At 39.1% G+C, this 16,181-nt stretch overlaps 1 non-coding gene across 1 annotated transcript; it reads right to left on the bottom strand.

Moving 5' to 3' along the window:
* Positions 1-258: 258 nt before the first annotated feature.
* On the bottom strand, positions 259-364 carry LOC145583492 (small nucleolar RNA R71). Its single transcript, XR_014100135.1, has one exon. It is a non-coding gene; the product is annotated as a small nucleolar RNA R71 (small nucleolar RNA).
* Positions 365-16,181: the final 15,817 nt, after the last annotated feature.

The raw sequence follows: 16,181 nt of genomic DNA, 5'->3' as shown, positions 1-16,181 counted from the left end.
TGATAGAGAGGTGACAATTTAGTGGGGCCAAGCATGAAAGCCCGCTAAATCATCTCAAGGAGTTTGAAAAGTATTGCAATACTATCAAGGTTAATGGAATTTCCCATGAATTCATCCGCCTTAAGCTTTTTCCCTTTTCACTCATAGGGCGTGCCTTGGAATGGCTAGACAAGGAAGTCAAGCCGAATTCTTTAAGGACATGGTATGAAGTGACCAAGGAGTTTCTATCCCGTTTTTATCCATAAAAGAAAACGGCGGAGGCTAGAGCTTTGATTCAAGGTTTTAAGCAAAAGCCTAGTGAGAGTCTCTATGAAGCATGGGAGAGATACAAAGAGTATCAAAGAGAATGTCCTCAACACGGAATTCCCACTTACCAAATTATTCAAATCTTCTATGGAGGCCTTAGTCGTCAAAGAAAATCATGTTTAGATGGAGGAGCCGGAGATCCTATCATGAACAAAACGGAAGAGAAAGTGGTGGACATAACTGAAGACGTAGTGAAGTACTATAGAGATTAACAAGATGGAGAAAGAGAGTCAAATAGCAAGAGTAGCTCTTCGGTGTACTCGGTTGATCATCTCAATGCAATCAACAATCTATCCTCACAAATGACAAACTTGGGGAAGGAGATGTCCACTATCAAGGCGAAGTTGGAAAGTGATACCTACCAAGTTTCAAGTCTTCCCTCCCAATCTAAGGGGAGAGGTATGTCTTCTAATTCTCAACTCCCTCCCTCTTCTAATAACATGCCTAATGGATGCTTGTTTTGTGATGATTGTGGGTCGTATGATCATGATGTTTCTAGTTGCCCTCATGCATGTATTGGTGTTTGCGATGATCAAGATGGAAATGTGAATGAGCATGTGAACTATGTGTCAAATAATCATGATTCTAGGTTTGAGAATCAAAGAGGTCAATGGAATAGGAATTACAACAACCATGGCAATTTTGACAACTACAACAAAGGTGGTGGTAATAGGAACCATGGGAACCAAAATTCCCGAGGTAACTATAATAACCAAGGTTATAGTAGCAAAAATCATAACCAAAATTATGGCAATCATAACCAAGGTTATGGTAACCATAATCAAGGTAGAGGTATTTGGAACAATCAAAATAGGGGAAATTTTCAAAATAATTCTCAAAGGGGTCCCCCACCCGGTTTGCTCCAAAGGCCCAAAATGATAATTCCTATGTTCAAACCTCTTCTTCTTCACATAGAACAAATTTGGAAGAAATCATTGAAAATCAAACAAAGTTGTTGAACACTTACATGACCGCAAGTGACAAGAAATTTAATGAAATGATGACTCATAATAAGATGCTTGAAAACCAAATTTCTCAACATGCTAATGCTTTGAAGGCCATGCTAGTCCTTCTTCTTTACCTTCCCAAGGCCTAGATTCCAAGAAACCGGTCAATGCTATTGTCACAAGGAGTGGTAAGGTTCTTGAGGAGAGTTTGCCCAGGAAGAGTGAGACCAAGGAGAGCACAAAAGAGGTTTTTGTTGAAGATGATAGAGATGGTGCATCTTTGAGTGAGGCTGAGATTGAGAAGCCTAGTGAGGTGAGAGTGGAGAAAGAAATTGTGAAACCCAAGCTTCCTTATCCACAAAAATTCATGATACACAAGTTAGATGAACAATTTGGAAGATTCATTGACATGCTCAAGCAACTTCACCTTTCTCTACCATTTACCGAAGTTGTCACCTAAATGCCTAACTACGCAAAATTCCTCAAAGACATTTTGAGCGGTAGGAGGACTTGTGATGGTGTAGAGACGGTGAACTTGACCGAGAATTATAGTGCAATCATAATGAACAAGATGCCACCTAAGCTAAAAGATCCCGAAAACTTTTTCATCCCTTGTGCCATTTACAAAATGCAAATCGAGAACGCCTTGTGTGACCTAGGAGCTAGTGTTAGCCTTATGCCATATTCGGTGCACCAAAGACTTGAGCTAGGGGAACTTTTACCTACTAACATCACTTTGCAATTGGTCGATAGGTTAATTAAGTTTCCTAATGGTAAGGTAGAGGATGTCCCTTTAGGCTTGGGAAATTTGTTTTTCCGGTGGATTTTGTGGTGCTTGAGATGGACGAATATGCTAACGTTCCTATCATTCAAGGGAGACCATTCCTTGCTAATTTGGGTGCTTTGATAGATGTGAAAAGTGCTAAAATTTCACTCAAAGTAGGGGATGAGGTAATATAATTTGACTTGAATGATAGTATGAAGTATCCAAGTTCTTCTTTAGAAAATTGCATGTTGATTGATTCTCTTTATCATGTTGTGTCTTCTATGCATGAGCAATTGCTTACTTCTAATGACGCTCTTGAGAATGTTTTGTTGACTTAGGAAAAGATAGGTGCTCCTAGCAAGGAGATGGCTTTGTATGAAGATGTGCTTAATGAAAGCCTTGAGGATGTTGAAGAGCAAATGTGTATGAGCATTTGTAGCCAAGAAGCGTTGAAAGTGGCTACATCAAAGGAAGGTAAAGGTGTGCCAATGGTTGAGCTCAAACTTCTTCCATCAAACCTTAGGTATGAATTCTTGGGACCCAACTCCACCTGTCCCGTGATTGTTAGCTCTTCTTTGAGTGAGCGCCAAGCTCAAGAGTTGTGTGATGTTTTGAGAAAGCACTAAGGTGCTTTGGGTTATACCATTGATGACCTCAAAGGTATAAGCCCCGCTTTATGTACACATCACAAAAACCTTGAGGAGGGTGCTCTACCTTCTATCGAGACACAAAGAAAGCTCCACCCCAAAATGGGAGAGGTAGTGAAGAAAGAGATCACTAAACTTTTGGATGCGAGAATTATATACCCCATCTCAAGTTCTAGTTGGGTTTCTCTCGTTCATGTTGTCCCAAAGAAAGGAGCCATGACCATGGTCGAGAATGAGAAAGGTGAGCTCATTTCGACGAGGACGGTCACGAGATGGAGGATGTGTATAGACTATAGACATCTACACACGTCCAGCAAGAAAGATCACTTCCCCCTTCCTTTCATTGATCAAATGCTTGAGAGACTAACGAGGCACAAGTTCTATTGTTTGCTTGATGGTTATTTGGGATTTTTCAAAATCCCTATCCACCCAGACGACCAAGAGAAAACAACCTTCACTTGTCCCTATGGAACATTTGTTTATAGGAGAATGCCGTTTGGTCTTTGTAATGCTCTCACAACATTTCAAAGGTGCATGATGAGTATATTTGGAGATATGTTGGAGGAGGAAATGGAAGTTTTTATGGATGACTTCTTCGTGGGCGGTGTTTCATTTGAGGCATGTCTTGAAAACCTTAAGAAATGTTTGGCAAGGTGTGAGAAGGTGAATTTGGTTTTGAATTGGGAAAAGTGTCACTTCATGGTGGAAGAAGGCATAGTCCTTGGCCATAAGATTTGTCACAAGGGGATAGAGGTGGACAAAGCGAAAATTGAGGTTATTGAGAAGCTTCCACCTCCGGTTATTGTGAAAGGAATGAGATCTTTCTTAGGACATGCCGGGTTTTATAGAAGATTCATCAAGGATTTCTCGCTCATTGTAAAGCCCCTCAATGATCTTCTTCAAAAGGATGCCGAGTTTGTATTTGATGATAACTGTTTAGAGGCATTTAATAAGTTGAAGAAGGCTCTTATCTCTACTCCTGTTGTTCAAGCCCCAAGATGGGATTTACCTTTTGAGTTGATGTGCGATGCGAGTGATTCGGCAATTGGAGGTGTCTTGGGTCAAAGAGTGGAAAAGAAGCTACATGTGATCTATGATATGTCCAAGACTCTAGATGGTGCTCAAAGGAACTACACCACTACGGAAAAGAAGTTTTTGGCTATTGTTCTTGCTTTTGAAAAGTTCCGTTGTTATTTGTTAGGTTCCAAGACCATTGTCTTCACGGATCATGCGGCTCTCAAGTACCTTTTTGCCAAGAAAGAATCAAAGCCTACGTTGATCCGGTGGGTGCTTGAACTTCAAACTTTTGATATTGAGATTAGGGATAAGAGAGGAGCGGAAAATGTTGTGGCGGATCATCTATCTCGTCTTGAAGATCCTCAAATTCATGATGATGGTTCTCGAATTGAGGATAGGATGCTTGACGACTTCTTATATGCTATTGAGGCAAAGGAGCTCCCATGGTTTGCCGACTTAGTGAACTTTCTTGCATGTGGGGAGTTTCCACCTTCCTTTTCTAAGAATCAACGAAAGAAGCTCAAGAGAGAGGCAAGACACTATGTGTGGGATGATCCCATCTTGTACAAGCGAGGAGTCGATGGCTTACTTAGGCGTTGTGTTCCTAATGAAGAGGTGCCTAGTGTTTTGAAGATGTGACACTCGGATCCGAGTGGTGGCCATATGGGTGTTTCTAAAACCGCCACTAAGATTCTTCAAAGCGGCTTTTGGTGGCCACATCTCTTCAAGGATTCATGGGGTTTTGTTAAGACATGCGACCGTTGTCAACGAGTTGGGAATATCTCCAAGCGAAATGAGATGCCTCAACAACCGATTCTTGAATTGGAGGTATTTGATGTTTGGGGAATTGATTTTATGGGACCGTTCCCCTCATCTTTTGGAAATCAATATATTTTTGTGGCGGTGGATTACGTGTCTAAATGGGTTGAGGCCATTGCTTCGCCAACTAATGACCACAAGGTGGTAATGAAGTTATTCAAGAAGGTCATTTTTCCAAGGTTTGGTGTTCCAAAGGCGGTGATAAGCGATAATGGTTCTCATTTTATTCACAATGCCTTTCAAAAGATGTTGCGAAAGCATGGAGTTCATCAACTATTTAGCCTTCCATATCATCCTCAAACGAGCGGCCAAGTCGAGGTTTTCAATTGTCAAATCAAGTTAATCCTTGAAAAGACGGTTGCAAGAAATAAGAAGGATTGGTCGGATAAGTTGGATGATGCTCTTTGGGCTTATAGAACGGCTTTCAAGACACCTATATGTACCACTCCATACTGCCTAGTCTATGGCAAATCATGCTATTCCAGGTTGAGCTTGAACACCGTGCTTTGTGGGCAATCAAGAAGATAAACTTTGATTTGGCAAGTGTGGGGGAGAAAAGGTGGTTAGATCTTCATGAGCTAGAGGAGCTTCGATTTGATGCTTATGATTATGCTAGTATTTACAAAGCTCGTTCCAAGGAAACTCATGATAAGATTATTAAGAAGAAACAGTTTTGTGTTGGTGATAAAGTTCTTCTCTATAATTCGAAAATGAAGTTATTTCTAGGAAAGCTCATGTCAAGATGGAGCGGTCCTTACTTGGTTAAGAATGTCTTTCCTAGTGATGTTGTAGAGGCTTTAATGATGGATTCTTCGTCTCTGTTTAAGGTCAATGGCCATCGACTCAAGAAGTATTTCGATGGTGCTTTTGCTGTCCTTATTCACATGTTGCTTTTCCGACAACCACTTTAATAGGTGGAGAACGTCGAGCTATGACGTTAAATAAGCGCTTCCCAGGAGGCAACCCGGTTTTCTAACCCTTTTTTTTCATTTTTCTATATCTCTTTTATTTTTGAGAATTTATCTTATTCTTCTTTGTTTTCTTGATTTTAGGTGCCATGGGATTAGATCGATGAAAATTTCCAACAATTTCGGCGTTAATTCAAGGTTTCTCGAGGTTTTGTTAAGCTTAGGTGAAGAAGCTTGTTGGGGTTTTATGCTCTCGTGTTTGCATTTTCATTGATTTTCTATTCTTTTACGAGTGAGTTTTCAACTATCTCGTTAATGAAAATACCAGAGTATTTTCATGGCCGAAATTTTCTTGCTTGGTGCGCGCGCGCAACCTATGATGCGTCCCTACGCGCGCGCACCAAGAGGGTCAGATTTTTGAGATTTTTGAAAGGGGTTAGATATCTTAGCTCACGTTATTGAAATTTGACGGTTTTTGAACCACCCGCACCCCCTTGGTGTGCAGGCACCAACATCCCTGCGCGCGCGCACCAACAGGGTCAGATTTTTTGGCCTGCTTTTGGTGCGTCTCAAGAGAGAATCAGCCCCCTAGCCCCTACTTGGTGCGCACGCACCTCCTGGCTGCGCGCACGCACCAGGTAGACAGCGTTTTTGGCCAATGTTGCAACTCCGAACTCGCAGCAAAACCCGCCCCCTGCCGTCGCTGGTGCGCACGCACCAACCCCTCTGTGCGCACGCACCAACCCCTCTGTGTGCACGCACCATCGACAGCAGCTACAACCCCTTCTTCGTCCCTTTTTCATTCCCCTATCCTCCCTTATTCACTCCATTCTCTCTCCCCGAATTCCCTTTCATTCATCTACCCTTTCTTCTCTCTTTAAGCCCCTACAATCTCTTTGAAAATCAAGCAACTTAATCCTTTTAAATTTCAATTCATCACAAATTACATTAACCTCACTTAAATATTTCAAAAAAATAAAAAAATAAAAAAAACTGAAAATTTGGGACTAAATTTCAAATTTTTGAGGGTTTTCTTTGGTGCTTGAATCTTAACTTTGGGTGTTTTAATTGTTCTAAATTCATCAATTGCGCAATTTGCAAGTAATTCAAAGCTTCATTGAGGTATGATTTCTAACTTTCTAGTCATCTTCTTCCTCATTTTTGAAGCTTCAAACTCTTGTTTTTGCTTTCATGGTATAACTCCATTGTTGGTTCTTTTAACTTGTAATTTGTGTTGAATGATGTTATTGGATGTTAAATTGAAGTTTTTTCATGATGAATTTGTATACCTTGCTTGAATCCTTGATTCACCATAGTTGGTCATTTTCTCTCACATGGGTATTCTATATGATAGTTTCATTTCTTTGATAATTCAATGTTTTTAGATTAATTTGCTCATAATGATTCATGATTTGGTCTCTTGTGTCCAATTTTGCCTTTACTTCATGTCTAGTTGCTTCAAGATTATGTCTCAATATTCATGGCATTGTTCATGTGTGACCATTTCTTGTTTCATTTTTGATTGAATAATGTTTGTGCTCGATTATAGAGCAATTTTTTTGAATATTCTAGAATAATGATAATTGTACATGAAGTGCTCATGAATTGCTTTGCTTCTTGTAGATGGTTCCCATCCGTCATAAGAAGCGTGCTGCAAAGCTAGGCACGTTGTTCCACCTCCCCCCGAGGTGGTAGAGACATACGGCATTGAATTCTCTAAGGAATTACATTGGGACAGGTTCAAGCAACTATCCAAGCTGAAGCTCAAGTCAACAAGATTCTACGATTAATCAACAACCAAGCTCCTTGGCATAGATGATGAGTTCGCTACCTAGCTAAGAACCTCGGTCTCTTAGAGTTCTTGGATTTGAGCGCCCCTACCTATTTTAGGGTTACGTATGAGTTTATATCATCCCTTGAAGTGGTCCGAGAGTCAAGCGGTGACTCCTCGAGACCTTTGACATTTCAACTTTTCAATAATGATCATCGGTTGTCGGAGTCACAACTTTTTTCCTACTTTCAGTTTCCTTAGGTCATTGATGAAGACCATCTTATCTATCCGGCCAATGGAAAAATGTCTAGTGACCATGAATATGATGAGCTTAGGTGGTGGCGGCGTATCTCTGATGAGCGGAAATATGAGCCTCAAAATTCTAAATCCGCATCGATCGTTCATCCGGCCATGTGATACTTCAATGATATTCTCACTTATGCCCTTTGCTCTAAGGACTCTTTGGGAGCTATCTCTCGTGAAGAGCTTTGTTGGCTATGGATTGCCGATCAGGAGTCGCATGAGATCGAGCTTGTTAATTTCACTCAGCATTTAACCAACCGATTTTTGGATATTCGAGATGGTGTTTCGCTCTCGAGAAGCATCCGAATTGGAGGAATGATCTCTATCCTACCTCTTTGCGTCAATGATTCATATAAAGATTTGCTATGCGAGCTCCTTCTGATTGTTGACCCTAGAGAGAAGATGTCTTCTCATTTCCTCAATATCTATGCCCATGTGAACAAAAAGTTCCTTGATCGTACCAAGAAGCATAATGTTTTCATATGGAAGGTGTCCCGAGTGAAGGATTGGTTCCTGATTCCGACTTGGTGACCTCAAAGATGCAACATTGACCCCTCTCTTCGGAAAAAGTCAAATCATACAAGAACCGCCTCTAATGATGCTCTTTCGACGGATTTCCAAGCTTTACCCCCGGTTGAACGGGGAGGTACTCCTATCCCTCCTTCTACTTCTTCTTTTACATTTGATTTATCTACTATTCATGCCAAGAAGATTCTATCACTAATGTCTTGTTTTCCATGCCTTTTGGGCGTGAGTCTTCTCTTAGCTATTATTTTCATGCTAATCAATTGTATGACTACCATATGAGGAGGGTGGAGATTGAACCTTACTTGAACTACCCATACCTCCCGGTTCAACAAGGACCTATCCCTCAATGGGAACCCTTTGACCCTATCGTGGGTCCTACACCTTGTTACCCCTATTGGGAGGGTCCTCATATCCCTCCTAGTGCTATCATGGGCACCACCCCGGCCACTTACAACTATAAGCGGCCCGGTGGATGCGATTATACATATGATCCCGCGTATCCTATGCCTTTCCCGAACCCTGAGACTTTTGGTAGGTGGGGATTATGGGGAGTGCCGGTTTTGGATGATTGGTTTCATTTCTTTGAGATAGATCGTGCTAGGCGGGAGGGGAAGTTAAAGGGGAAAGCTCCTATTAAGGTGAGTGAGATGGCTAGCTCGGTTCATGTCTTAGAGACCGGTGAGGGGAGTTCTCATTCTACCCCTTACCATAGTGCGGAGTGAATCTATTGTGGCTACCCCCCTTTTCTTATGTGCTTTATATGATGTTCTCTTTTGCCTATGTGTTATTAGGTTTGGTGTTTGGGGGGTAGTTCATTTTGAGCTTAGGAGTGATTTATGTTGTTTGTGAGTTTCACTGTTTCCCTCCTCGCTATTATAGTTCACTCCTGGTCTCTTTTGCTTCTGGTATTGATCTCTGTGTATCTCTTGGTGATGATGATGATGTATTTTTGTTGATTTCTCTGTCCAGTTCTTGGTATTGTTGTTTGTTCTGCTGATCGTTGTCTGCTGTGTATCACTGTTTCTCTGTGATTATGATTCCTGATGATGATTGCTTGATATCTTGTTTCCTGACTCTACTTCTGTCTGATGACTCTGCTCCCTGTTTCATTGCTAAACCTATTCCTGATATTATCATATATTACTTTTTCTTTATTTACATAAATTTTATCTTTTATATTCTTCTTTTCTTTTGTATTGAAGACAATTTGCTTTCTATATAGTCTATATTCTTTCTCACCTTACTTCGTCGCTTATGCTTTGGACATTGATGATTCACAAAGGTGCTCTTTCGCTTTGTATAATGTAGCATAGCTTTGACGCCTGGTAAGATCCTTCTTATTTTCTTTTTATTCTCTTCTCTTGGATGTGTAGTTTAGGTTTGGATTAGGAGAAGTTGAACGGTTCGAGAATATTTGCTTTCTAATACCTTAATGTGTTTGGGAACATTGGCGTTTTAGCCGAATGTTCACTTGTTTGTCGATTGGGACTTATGTGTGTTAGCATGACTTCCTTGTTGCATTTCTACTTGTCCTTTGCTTTTCTATTTCTTATTTTATTTCTTTTTCCTCCTTTTCTATTTCTTATTTTATTTCTTTTTCCTCCTTTTCTATTTTCTTATGTTTTTCTTTTTCTTTTTGTTTCCCTTTTCCATTTTCTTCTACTTTCCTTTTTACTCTTTACTTTCTTACGTTATGATTTTATTCTTACTTTCCCATGAAAAAAAGAGAAAAAAAAAAGATAAAAACAAGAGAGTACAAAGATAAAGAATTAAATACCAAAAGGATATTGTAAATATGAATATTATGTTTTTGAGGTATTGCTTTTCTTTTTTTCAAAATTTTGCTTTTGCTTTGGACTTAGTACTACTTGAGCTTGCACATTGGCTATTATTCTTCCTAAAAACAATGGTTTGCACGGTTTGAGAGTATCTTTGGTTGATTCTAGGATAGAGTATGCTAAGGTAGTCCTTCAAGAACTATTGGGACCTTGATGCCGGATTCATTTATTTTTGAAAACTCGCAATCGTTCCCCTTTGGTGAATTTGAAGCTTTTAGTAAGTTTTTGCCACATTCTTGTGAGGTTTCATTGTTTTTCACGCCTTCTACAATTACTTGCATGAGCGGCATGGATCCTTGACTATTGCGGACCTAATCTTGAATCTTGACTCATAATTCTCAAACATGAGACCGAACCAACTAGGGAGGACAAAGGCATCTTTTCGGGGTGGTAATTTTTCTTTTCAAGGTTAATTTTCTTTATTTTTAGTTCTTGGGTTCACATTTTCCTACTTGCTAACCATTTGAGTCTTTTTCCTTTCTTTTCAAGCCACATCTTTAGAACTTTAGGCCTTTTGTTTCTTTTCGTTCCATTTTTGGTTTTTGTGAAGCAAATGTTCATGTTCTTGGAAATTGTTGTATATGAGTTTGGACATTGGTTCTTTTTTGTATGCAAGCTTGTGTTTTGTATGTGAATAATGGCAAGTGAATAAATAAAAGCAAAAGCCGTCCATATTTAAAAGAGGCAAGGGCAATGAATAAAGTGAATAATCGAAAAAAAAATGCGAAAAAGCTAAGCACATTCAAAAAGCTTTGGCAAATATTAAAAAAAAAAACAGAGTACAAAAATGAAAAAGTTCAAAAACATTTTGAAGTAAACGTTTCTCCCTATTATAAGCAATGAGGACAATGCTTTGTTCAAGCTTGGGGGGAATAGTCTTACGCTTTTTGTATATATCATTGTGGTTATAGCTTTGAATAAGCTTGGGGGTGTTAGTTTATTTTTGTTTGGTGATCTCTTTGTTTTGTTATTGAGATTTGGACAATCTTTGTTTCACAACTTAGGTGTACCACCAAATTCTAAATTTTTAGCCTACCCTCAACCTTTTGCCTTTACGTTACAACCTTTGGGAAAGCCCTTTTGATCTAGTGGTTGAGTCATATACCGAGGGAGGGCATTATGAGTTAAAGCCTAAGGAGAGGGGATGCAAAGTCAAGATGTCGAGAAAACCTCAAATCTATTGCTTTTCCAGTTCCTTTAAGGAACTATTGAGACGCTTGCTAAAACAAGATTTGAAGCCAATTGGGAAAATGTTCTGAAATTGTTTTTAGATGAAGGTGAATAAGGTTTTGGTAGTTCTCTATACTTAACATGTCTTATATTTCAATCAACCCTCGATATCTTAGAACGTGCTTACCATTGTTGTTTTAGAAAGTTTGATATCCTCTCGTATTTTGATCATGTGAAAAAGTTTATTGTATAAGCTCTATTTTTCTTTTCAAGGTTTTAATTCTCTCTTTTCTCCTTTTGTGTTATGGGTTAACCTCTTAGGAAACCCTTATGAAAGCATTAGTCGTCCTCTAGAGCGATCTAGAGGGTTAAATGGCTTGTTAATTGTTACTAAAATGTATTGTGATTCCTATGAAAGTGAGTTAGTGTATATTCTCTTATTCTCTAGTCTTTCTCATTTCTTGCTTGCCCAAATAATGTTATCATTTTCCTTTAAGCTTGATTTTATTTTGCTTGAGGACGAGCAAAGGTTTAGCTTGGGGGAATTTGATGAGTGTCATTTATGGCACTCTTAAGCTGGATTTTCTTTATAGTTTTATTCCCATTTTTAGTCCTTTTTGTCGTGTTTTTACATAATAATGCTTGCTTCGCGTGTTTGTGTGTAAGTTTAGAGAAATGCATGCTTTTATTGGTTTTCTTGTCATTTTGTTCATTTCTCGACCATTTCTCTCGAATCTTTGTTTCCTTGATTTGTTTTGTAGGTATGTTGAGTTTCCCGAGGTATGATCACCAAGGAGAAAGCTCAAGCGCATTCAAGAGAGTTAATGGAGCAAAGTTCGGGATTCTGAAAACACAATTCAAGATAGCTCTGCGAGCTCGAGGGCCTTGTAAGTTATGCTTTGGCTCGAGGCATTCTAGTGCTTGGAAAATAAAGGAGCTGCCCTTCTCACGGGCATCGCCTCGAGTGCACCAATGATAAGGATGCTCGGGAGTGCGGAGATTGATCGAGCAAGCGAAGGAGGAAAGGCCACGAGCAACGAGCAGGGGTGTGTGCGCGCAGACCCACCTGTGCACGCGCGCGGCCTGGTAGTGCGCGCGCACTAGGCGCCCCTTTCCCTTTGCTCGCTTCTTCTATTTATACCCTTAATATTTTCCTTTACATGGGGACGACTTAATTTGTATTTGACATATATTTTTCCAGATTTAGTACAAAGAGAAAGTAGAGAGAAAAGCTTAAGATACTTGATTGTACTTGAATTTGATCTTGGATTTCATTTTGATCTTGGATTTCTTCTTCTCATCAATGAAAGTTTGTGAGATTTCTTTCCCTTGAATTTATTGTTATTGCAATTTCCTTTAATGTTTGAATGTTTGATTTGAATTTCTTTCCTTGCTTTGGAACTTGTTGAGAGATTGAATTCCTTCTTGATTGAACTTGAAATGAATATGATTTTGATTGAATTTGTTTTGTTTTTCAATTTCACCGTGATTAGTGAGTAGATTAGTTGCTGGGGAGAAGGAGAAGCATGCTAGATTGATGATTTTTGCTAGTTGATGATCCTTGATTGATTGAATTGTTGCAATTAAATTGGTTAACATGGTTGTGCATGTAATTAATTAGACTAGGAGTGATTAACCTATAAGATTAATCTAGATTGCATTGCAAATTTCAATGACATGAACCCTTGATTTGAGAATTTCTTTAATTGATTGATTTTGATTGTGATTTTCCTAGCTAGCCATTCATAGTGAACCCTAGTTTGGCTTATAGGAAATAGCTATAGAATTCCTTTGATTGCAACTATTGTTTGTCCTTTGCAACGTTTGAATTGATTGAGTGATCCTTCAATTAGCATAATCATTGAGCTTGCATGTGAAACCAATATCCCTAGTGTTTAGTATATTGAATTTCTCGATTAATCTAGTTTCCCCGATACCTTCGTTACCAACCGCATCTTCCCTCAATTTTCGAAGTAGCTTGACCTAGGCTATAGCTTGCACCTACTCATTCCCTTGGGTTCGACCCTTGACTTACCATATACTTGTATTAGGTTGGTCGAGTGTTTATAAATTTTCTTTGGCTCTAGGAAAGGGTAGAAAACGCCCTACTTTTCCCTACGTCAAAGACCCTTCGAAATTGCTACTTAGAGCACATTCTCAACACTCCCATCCCGAGTTTTTACTCTAAGGGGGTTATGAGCGATAACGCTCATGAGGAATGGAGTTGGGATTGCAAAAGATTCTCACCACTTATGGCAAACTCCATCCCGGAACAATGGAGGAGTTCTCTATTTATTTTTCGACATGCTCCTCAAGGCTCTAGAGGATATAGTTAATTTGAGGTTCACCAAGAGCATCAAAGGCAACTATGATGGTCTCGTAGAGGAAGTGACTATGTCACTCTCCAACATGAAGATCAAGCCGCTGCAAGAGGGATGCCTTGCCAAGGAGAGGCAAGAGGTATGGGCACAAGTTTACAATGCTAGACTGATACTCGGAATGCCACTTCAAGTCCATGTGCTACGAATGACAAGGCTATTCACTCACTTGGAGCTCATTGGCAAGCTGGTGGAGGATGAGCAAGCGGCTCACATGCTATGAAGTTCACTCTACTCGGGTTATGTTGCATTGAAAATGCGGCTAACTGCCAATCGGAACAAACTCTCTTTGATGGAGGTTATCCATGAGCTTCAAAGAGTCGATTCTTGCAGAAGTACTCAGCTCAAACTTGCTCTAAGGGCAAAGAAGAGGGAGTTCAAGAACAAGGCAAAGATGCGATGCTTCTACTGTAGTGGGCAGGGCCACTACAAGAGAGAATGTTGCATGTACCTAGAAGAAGAGGCAAAGGGAAGAGAAGCCTCTACCTCAGGTATCTTCTTTATAAACTTACACTTGAATTCAAGCAATTCATAAGGTATTAGATACCATTAATGACTCACTATATGCTCCTATTTCAGGAACCAAGTGAGAAGAGCTTACAAAGTGGATTTGGATATACAAGCGGAAGAAGAAGACAATCTTTCCGGAAAGGCATGTAATCACATAGTTTGTCTTAACATAGAACTTGTTTAAGTTCTATTTTCAACCATACATTGATCTTCCGACATTGGACGTCATTTTGTTTCGATCACAAGACTATTGTTTCAAAAGTCTTGCTTATATGTTTATGGCATGACACGTTTATCTAAATTTGTGTGTTTTTGTTAGACAAACAAGTTTATAATGTTAAAAATACCACCAAGAAAGCTAAGACCATAGAGTCAAACCAGAAATACTTGTGGCACTGTCGTCTTGGCAACATTAACATCAAATGCATCAAGAAAATTCTACATGAAGGCATTATGGACTCATTTGATTTAGAATCTTATGAGAATTGCGAAGGATGTTTATTAAGCAAGATGATAAAGCAACCATTCTCCAAGTTGGGAGAAAGGGCCGGTGACCTATTGTGCCTAATACATATTGATGTGTGTTGACTAATGAGTACATCCACAAGGAATGGTTATCGATACTTCACCACCTTTACAGACGACTATAGTAGATATGGATATGTCTACCTTATGTTGCACAAATCTGAATCGTTTGATAAATTCAAAGAATTTTATAGTGAAGTTGAAAATCAGTTTGGCAAGAAAATAAAAGCACTTCGATCAGATCGAGGTGGTGAATACTTGAGCTAAGAATTCGATGACCATCTGAAAGAAAAGGGTATACTTTCATAATTGACACCTCCAGGAACTCCACAATGGAACGGAGTATCTAAAAGGAGAAATCAAACCTTGCTAGACATGGTGCGATCAACAATGGGTCTTAGTGATCTTCCTATCTCTTTCTGGGGACACGCACTTCTAATCACGGCACTAACACTGAACCGTGCTCCATCAAAAGCTGTAGAAAATACTCTATACGAAATATGGACGACGAAACCTCTTAGGTTGTGTAAGCAATAATTTCAAGCATCCCACACTTGAGCTCCACTGTGATCATACACTTAAGTATGGTGGCGCCCAAAGGGAAGGAAGCTAGAGCAAAAGAGTCGCCAACAAGTTTTAGGAACTTGTAAACCGTTCACAGGGTGAAGGTTACACCCCTTCACGATCATGAGATTGCTAACTCCATAGTGTTCTGAATCCATGACTGGATATTCGGGGATGAAGGTATAAATCCAACCTAAAAAAGATTGAACCTTCCCTAATAATAGGCCTCTACTTTATTTTTCTCATATTCATGTGCGCTTTCTAATTGACATATAATCAATATATTAACCCTAAACCTATTTAATCTATGTTGGTTGAATATTAATGCACAAATAATTCTCTTATTGGCGATCACTTGAATTAAAATCATATTAGCAAAAATAAAATTATTAATTATCTCATTAAGCGTGATTTCAAGTGCAAATTCCCTTTAAACCCGCAAGAGAGGACGTGATCAAGCAATAAAAATAATATATCAAGCAACAAATCATCATCATATTATTCTCATCAAAGCATAATATTAGCAAGATCCTAGGCATGGTACTAACATGATTAATAACAAATCCTAGCATGTCATTAAACAATAAAGATCAAAGTTTTAGCCCTAACATGATACTAACATGATAGAAGAAAATAGGAAGCAACCTAAACATGATACTAGAAAGCAATAAATAACATCCTAACATGATACTTGAAATCAAAATAATCTAAGCATGCTTTCTAAAGATATATAGCAATGAAATTACTCACTTTGTTGCCTTATACCTCTTTCTATCAAAATAATACACAGGTTAATAACTTCAATGAAAATATTAAATCAAACAATTAATTTAAATAATTGAAATAGGGATTTGGGACTAAACCCTCAGAAATTAACATTCTTTCACGTCTAGGTCGAAGGCAACTTCGAGCTTGGCTAGGTTTGTCTAAGTCTTGTGATGGACGAATGTTGTTTGAAAAGGGAATGCTTAGAAATAAGGAGAATGAATAAGCTTCTAGCTTTGAGAGAAAGAGAAAATTTAATAGATGATTGTTGATGATTGAAAACGGGGAAATACGATCCTATTTATAGAGAAAAACATCCGAAAACGGTCAGAGAAGATCGAATTCTAATCGAAGTAAAACTGTACCCATCGCAGTGCGACAAGGCCATCGCGGCGTGGCAGGCCTATCGCGGCGCGACA

Source organism: Chenopodium album, chromosome 15, assembly GCF_948465745.1.
Source record: "Chenopodium album chromosome 15, dcCheAlbu1.1, whole genome shotgun sequence".
Taxonomy (NCBI): domain Eukaryota; kingdom Viridiplantae; phylum Streptophyta; class Magnoliopsida; order Caryophyllales; family Amaranthaceae; genus Chenopodium; species Chenopodium album.
This window is presented reverse-complemented; position numbering and strand designations above follow the sequence as displayed.